The following is a 9,346-nucleotide window of genomic DNA, read 5'->3' as shown; positions in this document are numbered from 1 at the left end:
AGAGGAGGCTTTACTGAAGGTGGTTAAAGAAGAAGAAGAATCGAAAATCCTGAGAGATCTCTTGTCCGATATTGGAGAAGAAGAAGCGGAGATTCAGGAAATTCTGTATCCTGATTGGGAGAAGGAGGCAAAGGACGATGAGATGCCAAACTGAATAAAAAAAGAAGCTGTTGATGTGGAGAACGATAATAAAAGAGAAGAAGTAGAAAACTAGTGGAACCAAGTAGAAGCTTAGAAGCTTTGGGGTAGAAACTGGTCACAAAGTAGAAGAGGCTAAGTCAAAAGACACGGTCTATTTAGTAAAAATGGCTAACACAGATGGTAGTAAAAGTAGATGTACATTCATGAAAAGATGGTGTAAAACATGTTGCTGTTGTACAGGATTATTAATGCTTTTATGGAGCATTCTAGCTCTTGTAATATCATTTAAAGTCACAATAGATGCAATAGAAGGACATGGTCAAAACAAAACTAACATAGGTAAAATTTCAAAGGTAGTACCGACTGTAGAAACAAACATTAATTTGCATAAAGATAGGTCTATTAACAATTTTACTAATAATGTATTTTCAAAATTATTGTATGAATATGTAAAGACTATGGATGTAAGGGACTGCTACGTCTGTATGCAGTTACCTGCTTCTGTGGCAGAGGGAGTGACTTATCATCACCTTCCAGCTACTTACGGAATAACATGTAGTGTAATAGCTAGCTTATTTTATGAGATAGGGAAATTAGAGTATTATTTTTCAGATGTAGATATCATTTTTGCATTAGTGCCTGCTAATAATAAGCTAAATAAGGTGAGACCTGCTAAAGATTTAGGTGAATTTTTCCTAGAGACTAGTGAACTAACATTAGAAGTTGTGTTTAAATATAATTTGACATGCAGTTTGCAGAAAGAAGAAAATACATTTTTGAATATGTTTGAGGAAAGAAGGCATAAGATGCACAAAAAGGCATCAGAAGGAAAGGTTGAGAAAACGGCTTGGGACATAGAAATGGAGAAACATCTGACAAAAGGAGAGTCAACACCAACAATAGCTTTAGATAGGCCTCAGAAAGGAAAATTTTGTATAAGAAGGAATCAAACTGCATATGATAATCTTTTTGTAGGTAATAGTGAGTGCCATGATACATACCGAATCATGGGTGGATGGGGATTCAAAGGTGGAAGAGATCCAGTATTTCCTGGAATATATTTTATCTGTGGGAACAGGGCATATTATCGTTTGACAGACCATTGGTATGGCACATGTTATGTAGGCCTGGTATTTCCAAAAATCTTTCAAATGAACAGAGAAGAGGGTGTAAATAGTTTAAATAGTCATTTAGTGAGTAGAAAGAGATAATCTTGGGCAGAAATTGTGGGTGACAACTTTTGTGCATTGATACCGGCAGTGGGAATAACTCTGAATGCAAATAAAATTAGAAGATTGTCTACAGTAGTGGATCGCTTGTCAACAAGCACTGCTCATGGATTCTTATTAGTTAATACTGAAATGGTTGCCATGCGTGCTATGGTAATGCAAAATCGACTTGCCCTTGACATTCTATTGGCAAAAGAGGGTGGAGTCTGTGGAATGCTGAAAGTTCAACATTGTTGCACTTACATTCCAGACAAAAGTAAAGATCTAAAGGTTTACATTAAAAATATTACTGAATTGCACGATGAACTTGTACCACTAGGGTTGAAGATGTATGGACAAGAATGGGAAAGAAAATAGCTGCTATTAAAAATTTCTTAGCTAAAATTGGTAGTACTGTTATAGGTAAAATTATGTTTCCATTAACATGTGTGATAGTTGCAGTATTAGTGATAAGATTAGGGTGTATGTGTTGCAGGAAAAAGAAAATAAATAATAAAATAAAAAGAGATAAACTTAAAAGAAAAGGAAAAGATCCAGAAAAGGATTTAGAAGAAATAGCCTTAGATGAGTGGAAAGACAGTATGTATAAAAAAGTAAAAAGAGATGAATATGAAGAAACTGAATTTTGAGCTATGAGTAAGAAGTCATTTCAAATTTCCGTAAAAGGGTACTAAATTTGGGTGTTTTGTGGTGATAAAATCACCAAAGGGGGGATTGCTGGAGTGAGGGGTTTCCCTAAGAATCGTATACCCCCTCCATTTTATCATTTTGAATTAAAATGAATAACTGATTAATATTAATAGTATTAATGGTTTGCTGTGTTTGAATAATCAACATTACTAATTAGAAAATACACGTAGGAATCGCATTTGCATGGCCTGATTGATACGTAAACTAATTTTCGTACGCATACTAATGTCAGATATTTAGAATTTGCATGTTATATGTTGCTTTTGTGATGTGATTTGTGAATCGTGCTTTAAATTGTGAGTATAAACCGCAATGCGTGTTGCTTTTGCTAGATAAATACACACACATAAAGGGTTTAGTGAGGGAATAACATTTTAATAGTCATTTCCATGTATTAATTACGTTTTGTGTTTATTTGCTTAAGTTGACCTTTCTGGAGTGGCCACAAAATGGCTGCCATCCCTATTTTGACGGACAGACGAGATACAGAAGTCACTGAGTGAAGTGCGCCTGCGCTAAAAGATGAGCAACAATAACCTCGTCCTGACCCCAGGCAGACTGTACTCGTGAAGGTCGCACTGGGAGGTGTGCCAATCCTCAGACAATGGACTTCCTTAAACGAAGAACTGTTATAATTGATGACACCATGGACACAAACCCGTATGGGAATCAACATGCCCTGAATGGACTCGAAACTGTTGCAAATTATTAATAAATTGAAAACTACATCTAATGAAACATTGAACGGATGAGAATCAGGAAGAATGATCCTGGTTCCACCAATCGGATTTGTTCTAAAAGATGTATTGTAACATTTTGTTGTTGATTTTACTATAAAAGAAGTAGACTAGAGAGGGTCGATAGAATTCCTCATGTCGTGCTTTACCAGATTTCCTGACGTTATGCTGACGGAGAGGACGGTGACACTGCTGGACAGCTGCTTGCCAGAGACTCTGACGGACTGATCAGATGCCCAATTAATTTACGAACTGATTGATCGATTTATGGTCATAGAGACGAAAGATCTGAAATTGACATAGAGGACGCCATTTAGCCAGATTAGGTAAATATGCAAACCAAAATATTGAATGCTTTATGATTTCCTTATGTTTTATTTAGATAAACATTCTAATTCATTTAAGAACTGTGTCAGGTTATTATTTGAAGTGTATTGATGTATATTGTTTAGAAGAATTAAGTGTCGCTCTACCCAGCAACTAAGCTGATCCATGGCCTATAGTATGGGAGGAATTGCTAGGTTAGAAAGTATTGAGATCCTGGTGAGGTAGGGATAAATAGGTGAACTTGTTGTTACTCATCAGGTGATTGGTGCAATTTTCCTCCCATTTCCAGCGCATGGAATAGAGAAAGGAATTCCCCTCTCTCGAGGACCATTGATCTAAAAGTAGAATGAATGATTGGTGTTATGGGCCCCACCAGTGAATGAATGGTTGAAGAGGATCTGTGGTCTGTGACGTAGAAAGGGGATTTTGGTATTCAGCGCTGGAGCACCCTCACAGACTCACTTCCTCCCCATTGGAATCTATGCAGTCTCTGTGCCAGGGTGTACCCTGGGCATAGACGTGTCCACCAACCCCACATTAGTGATTAGTGTTTCAACCAGCCCCCCTTCTACCAAGGCGTACCCAGTCATTCTCCCCCAATGTTATCCTTCCATACTCGATCTAAAAGAGAATCAGGGTATCGGCGTGAGGCTCCAGACCTTGGGCCGCCATGCTAAGGTCTCCCCCTTACTCCAGAGGCCTCAGTCCCAGCAGTGGGCCACCCTAGCTTAAGTCGGGTGCTACAGTGCCTAGGACAGGACTGGGTCTCCATTATCTATGAATATATAGGGTCTGCCTTATCCTTCCACCCAAGTGCATGATAATAATGCTAGGGCTGGCTGACTCAGCGTGATAGACACGTTGCCCCAGACAATGATACTCATTGCTGGCGCAACTGCACCATTGGAATGCTACCCAGGGACTGCCCCACAGGCCCCAAGATTTCCCCTAAGCATATCATGGAATCCGCGAACAACCTACACCGGACCACTATGTTCTGGGATAGGCTCTGCGTAAGCTTTTCCCCCTACTACGGAGCATCCCAACACCGCGCAGTGTCCGCTACGATGGCACCTGCGAGCACAGGCGCCGTAATGGCAGAATACCGTTTCACGACAAGGGGTGTTGAGGTGGTGCATCCGCCCATTACCCCCGGGTTTGTTCAAGCTGGCAAGGCATACACCTGTAAAGCAGTGTACTGCTAAAATACCCCGGCTGGCAACAACAAATGGTTGACACCTATACTCAACCAATATAGTGCATGAGCCGCACCATCTCACCCATGCATGCTGGCACCTCTTGAGCTTTTCCATTGATCGCCCATCGCACTTGATGCCGTCGTTTGTCATTTACGTTCCGGATCTTCCGGTCCCATTGCCTTTCCACATCCTGCAGTCATCGTGGTGTGGAGTGCCTCCCTTGCATCACAGTCATGGATTCAGCCATACATAAATGAAAATCAAACACAGAAGATTAGCGCTTTTAGTCTTTGGCCAGCCATACATAACAGATACATTTCCCATGCCAGCCCTATTGACTATATCATGAGACTGTACCCCCCACTTGTCACCCACACCCCCAGCCCATGATGCATAGGTACTGTGTGACACAACACGGATGTATGACCACATAGGCCTCCAAATTCACTAAATGTGCATGAGCCCACGGGGAATAGGTACCGTGTGACAACACAGGAATAGCATGCTTAATTGCACAGGTCCAAGGGCGCGTAGGTAGTGTGTGACCCAACACAGACATCTACTGCATAAGTGTCTAATCACATGGGCGTGACAAACCACAGGCATATAATGCTCGATTGCACAAGCCTAATAAACAAAAAACAAAAACAAATAGATGATCAATGCTCCTAGCATTTGGTAAACCGATAGAAATCACCGCCAACCAACCCAGCGGTGGTAAGTCTGTGATACATTTACCGGCCTACCTATGTGGGTGGCAAAACCAGCTATGATTCCACTACTAGCATTTGCTTCTTCGGCCCTGGCACACACCCTGCACTTTTCTAGATGTTTTGCCAGTAGATCCCCTATGCCACTCATGGTACAACCAATCCCTGTCACCACTTATACAGATGACATATGCCCCACCGGCACTGATCAGTAATGCCCTTGAATCTAAAAGGCGTCTTGCCTCTATCAATGCTGGGCAGAAGGCTGAGACCAACATAAATGTGAGCCCTACAGGTGTCCCTCACCATCTGTTCCTAAGCTGCACATGGTTTGCACCCGAAGCTATACGAAGGGGATTCTGCAGCTACTCACATGACCCTCCCGTCATTTTTGCAACAACCTGGCTTACATTTACTTTCATGTTAATTTTCATTGGTGTCTGCTGCTCAGCCTAGCATTGCTAAGCACCTGCTATGAACAGCTGCAATTGCAATTGGTCATTGCTTTTCTTTAATATATCCAGCATCCTGAAGCAGACACCTGTTAATGAGGCAACGCATATTGCAATTACGCTTGGGTTATCTGGTTAAATTGATAACGGCTGTGTTTACGAGAGTCACCAGCGCATGTGCCCAAACAGCCCGAGATTGGAAGTCTGGCAGGAGGCGTGCGGCTTTCAGCGGTGCCATCAATGCGACAATGAATGAGGGCAGTAAACAGAGGACTGCTGGGTTGTTCAAATTAACGCAGGGAGACCAGGTTTCAGAATAAAAAACCGGCAAGGGACACAAAGGGAGTACATTGACAACGCCAAAATTCTGCATATAACATTGCAACACAGACAGTGAGGCACCGTCGTGTAGAAAAGTACCTTTACGCACAGTATTAACTGTGTTAATTAAGTTGCTTTCTGTAGAGTTTCTAAGTATTCCTGCATTGCAACATGTGAACATATGGCTTCGACTGGTTACAGTTGACCCCTTCTGGGAGTTGGTTGGCACTGTTGAAGATCTTAGGAAGTCTGCCACTGGTTGGCACTTTGATGCAGAAATGTTACTTAAGCCCTCAACTGAACCCCTGAATATCCATCTTTGAGAATTTGTCCACCATATAATCTAACCTGTATTTGCAAAGCTCACGTTCACCAGTGGGCATCTTGGTGCTGAATAACAGATGTTTGTTGTTACCCAACTCAATGGTACTCATTTTTTATCAATCTCAGACTGATAAAAAGGCTGAATGGACCCACCGGGATCTGAAGCTGCGACCATGAGGTCAAACACAGGCACCTATAGTGGACACATTAGTCCCCTAAGCCACCAGGCCCATTTCTATATGTAATACAGCTGCAGCTCATTTATATTGCTGCGAAATACTCTCTTCGACCCCTCCCCTTCTTTTATAGGACATTCCGATTTTGATCAAAAAGAAACTTTTTCCAAATTACTGGCAATCGAGTGCGCCTAGCATAGCACCAGTTGCATTAAGTGAGGAACATTAAAATTACTGGCAATTGAGAGCGCCTAGCATATGCATTTAAATGAGGAACATTAAATTCATTTAGGAACATTCAAATCACTGGTAATCGAGAGCGCCTAGCATAGCACCAGTTGCATTAAGTGAGGAATTTTCAAATTACTGGCAATCGAGTGCGCCTAGCATAGCACCAGTTAAAAAATTTAACCAGTGCACACGTAATCAGACTTCCCATTAAGTGCTTAGCATAGCACCAGTTCATAAAAGAGAATAGAGGTACTAACCTCTTCTTTTTTCTATTCTCTTTAGTTTTAAAATCTGGTTTTAATTTCTTAAGAATGAGACTTTTCTTTAAGAATGTCACCAGCGTTTACAAAGAGATTACCTTTTACAAACAACGGATGATTACATATCATCTCGCATCTCTTATCATGTATTGCTTTTAGGAATACGAGTGTCTTTTTGTTAATATGCGTAAACCTATTTATTTTTAATGAATGGAGCCAGTACAAGATGGCCGCCTCCACTATTTGGATCGCGCGCACACCTTTGGATGCATTTGGTACGCGCAACAGCATTAGAGCAATAATTTAGGACTCAGTGCCAGTTCAATTGATTAAAACACAACAATCACTATCCCTTACTATGTTTGCCCTTAGAAGAACGAGTTACTTGGAGTGAATGATGCTTATAGCTAGCTTTTCATAAAGGGTATAGCTACTATAAGATGGCCGCCTTTTAGAATTGAAACGTAGTCCTTCCTCTGTGACTTACTTCCTTTTGGGTGCGAGTCAGAAGACACTTCCGTGCCAGTGGATGCTTAAAAACAGCATCCGAATCGGGCTCACTGTGGCGGCAGCTTTGAAAGGAGTAGCAGATTACGGAGACAACACAAGATGCCTTGAGGTTAGTATAGTTGTGCGCGTTATAATTTGGTCTGGCTTATTTGGGCACTTAGGCTATTCGCCTAGTCGGGAGACCTTCACTCACTGTGGACCGCAATGTTTTTCGGTGTGGACACATGCCGAATCATGTCCTTTCTCGCACGTTTATATCTTTGTCTTATATGTATGACAAAATCGGAGACTGTGCCGACAGTAGTATTTCACCTTTCTTGTTCGTCTCAAATGTACATTTGAGAATATTGAAAGTTACTTGGACGTCAGTTAAACAACTGCCCCCTCTCTTAAAGTTGGCGTTAAACAACTTATGTTTTTTTGATCATCCCCTAAACAAAGAAGAAAGATGGACATGTTTGAAAGAGAATGTGTTGTAGGAATAAAAACAGAATGTTTTTTACGACCGTTGTCTATGAATCATTAGGGTGATATAGCAGTGACGACCATAGGGAACAGTGACCCGTAACATAGCTCGTATGTCACTTTCAATTAAGCACAGTACAGAGGTATTTTTGTCACAAAGGGATGCCAGAATAGAGAAAGTTAAACTTACATGATGCCACTAACTTATGTGTTAACATAACTGTCTATAGTTTGGAGGTCCGCATTATTATTTTTGCAAAGTAATGGGAATCTACTTATTGGACAGAGTAACATATCCCCCCTCCTTCTCTTCTCTATATTGGGTCTTATCACAGCGCCCTTCTCATCCGAATACTGTTTGACCACGTCACAAGGAATCAGTGTGTTACCGTAAGTGTCCGTATGTACCAATTATGTCTGGTACTCAGTACAATATCTGGATTTCTCAATTACAATGCCCCTTTATTTTTTCTTTTCTTTTCTTAATGACTAGGTTTATACGTCCTTAGAAAATCTTTTGTCTTGGAGGACGAATCTCTTGATTGAAAATGAAATAGGAAAGGAAGGAGCAAACTTATACGTTTTAAGTGAGCATTCAATCTATTTCAATATAGTTAACCATGTTTTTGATTAATTTCTTCTTGAAATTATATTTGACTAACATTACTCGGGATGTGACCTTTACACAGAAAACGTTTAATAATAATAATAATTTTTAAAGCCATTTAATTACTGTTGCGAAAATAATTTCATATTGACTACGCGTCAAGGAAATCTAAATATTTATGTCTATTATATTTTCAAGCTACTGACCGGTTTTTCATATAAGAATACTATTTATCAACGCGACAAGGAATGGTTGAAATTTACTTTAAGTGTCGCATTGCACTAATTATGTATTGACGTCCAAGTACAAAATTTGGACAGAGTGTTTATAATGTTGTCTATTTGAATGACCAGGTACACGGGTTTTTAGAAATTGTCTGGAGGCAAAATCTCTCTTCTCTGGACTGAATAGGAAAGAAGATACGATAACTCATCTTTTAAGTGAGCACCTTTAAATGAATTTTTATAATTCTTAAAAGAGCCTCTCTCTATAAAATAAAATTATATTTGACCCATATTGTTTGAGATGTGACTCTAATATTTACATCTATTACTTCAAGCTACTACGTGCCTTTCCAAGAGGATCCTTCTTTGGGACTATCGAGCCACTGACATCTACAGCATCCATTTTGACCAACCAAGAAGGTCATTTTTAGATCTCGCCTAGCGACGCAGCGCATGCGCGCTGCTCGCCTTGGCGGGACCTATTGTCATCGACTTGGGTTTGGAAGAGGGACAGGACATGTGTGTGCCTGGACAGGCGATGTGCACGCTCATGCCGTCTCTTCTCTGGCGATGTCAGCTTGGGGCCAGCAGCAGATGTGCACGGCGTCTCTTTTGCTCACAGGCTTGTCGTGATTCCCTTCCAGTGTTTGCATAAGGCTGATAGCCGGCGGATACAGGTGACTGCTTGTTCTGAACGGATTCTTGTAAAGGTGAATGGGTGCCATTTGTTATATTTAAAGTCG

At 40.8% G+C, this 9,346-nt stretch overlaps 1 protein-coding gene across 2 annotated transcripts in view; it reads left to right on the top strand.

Moving 5' to 3' along the window:
- The first annotated feature begins 7,300 nt into the window (after nucleotides 1–7,300).
- Nucleotides 7,301–9,346, top strand: part of LOC146871101 (myosin light chain 4-like) — a 212,029-nt gene continuing 209,983 nt past the window's right edge. For both annotated transcript variants that reach the window (XM_085650267.1, XM_085650268.1), the window contains exon 1: nucleotides 7,301–7,416. The gene's annotated coding sequence lies outside the window, so the exon portion shown is untranslated. The remainder of the gene's footprint in view (nucleotides 7,417–9,346) is intronic.

This window comes from Triturus cristatus, chromosome 1_1 (assembly GCF_964204655.1).
Source record: "Triturus cristatus chromosome 1_1, aTriCri1.1, whole genome shotgun sequence".
Lineage (NCBI taxonomy): Eukaryota > Metazoa > Chordata > Amphibia > Caudata > Salamandridae > Triturus > Triturus cristatus.
Note: the sequence above shows the minus strand (reverse complement) of the source record. Positions and strands in the feature narration are given on the sequence as shown.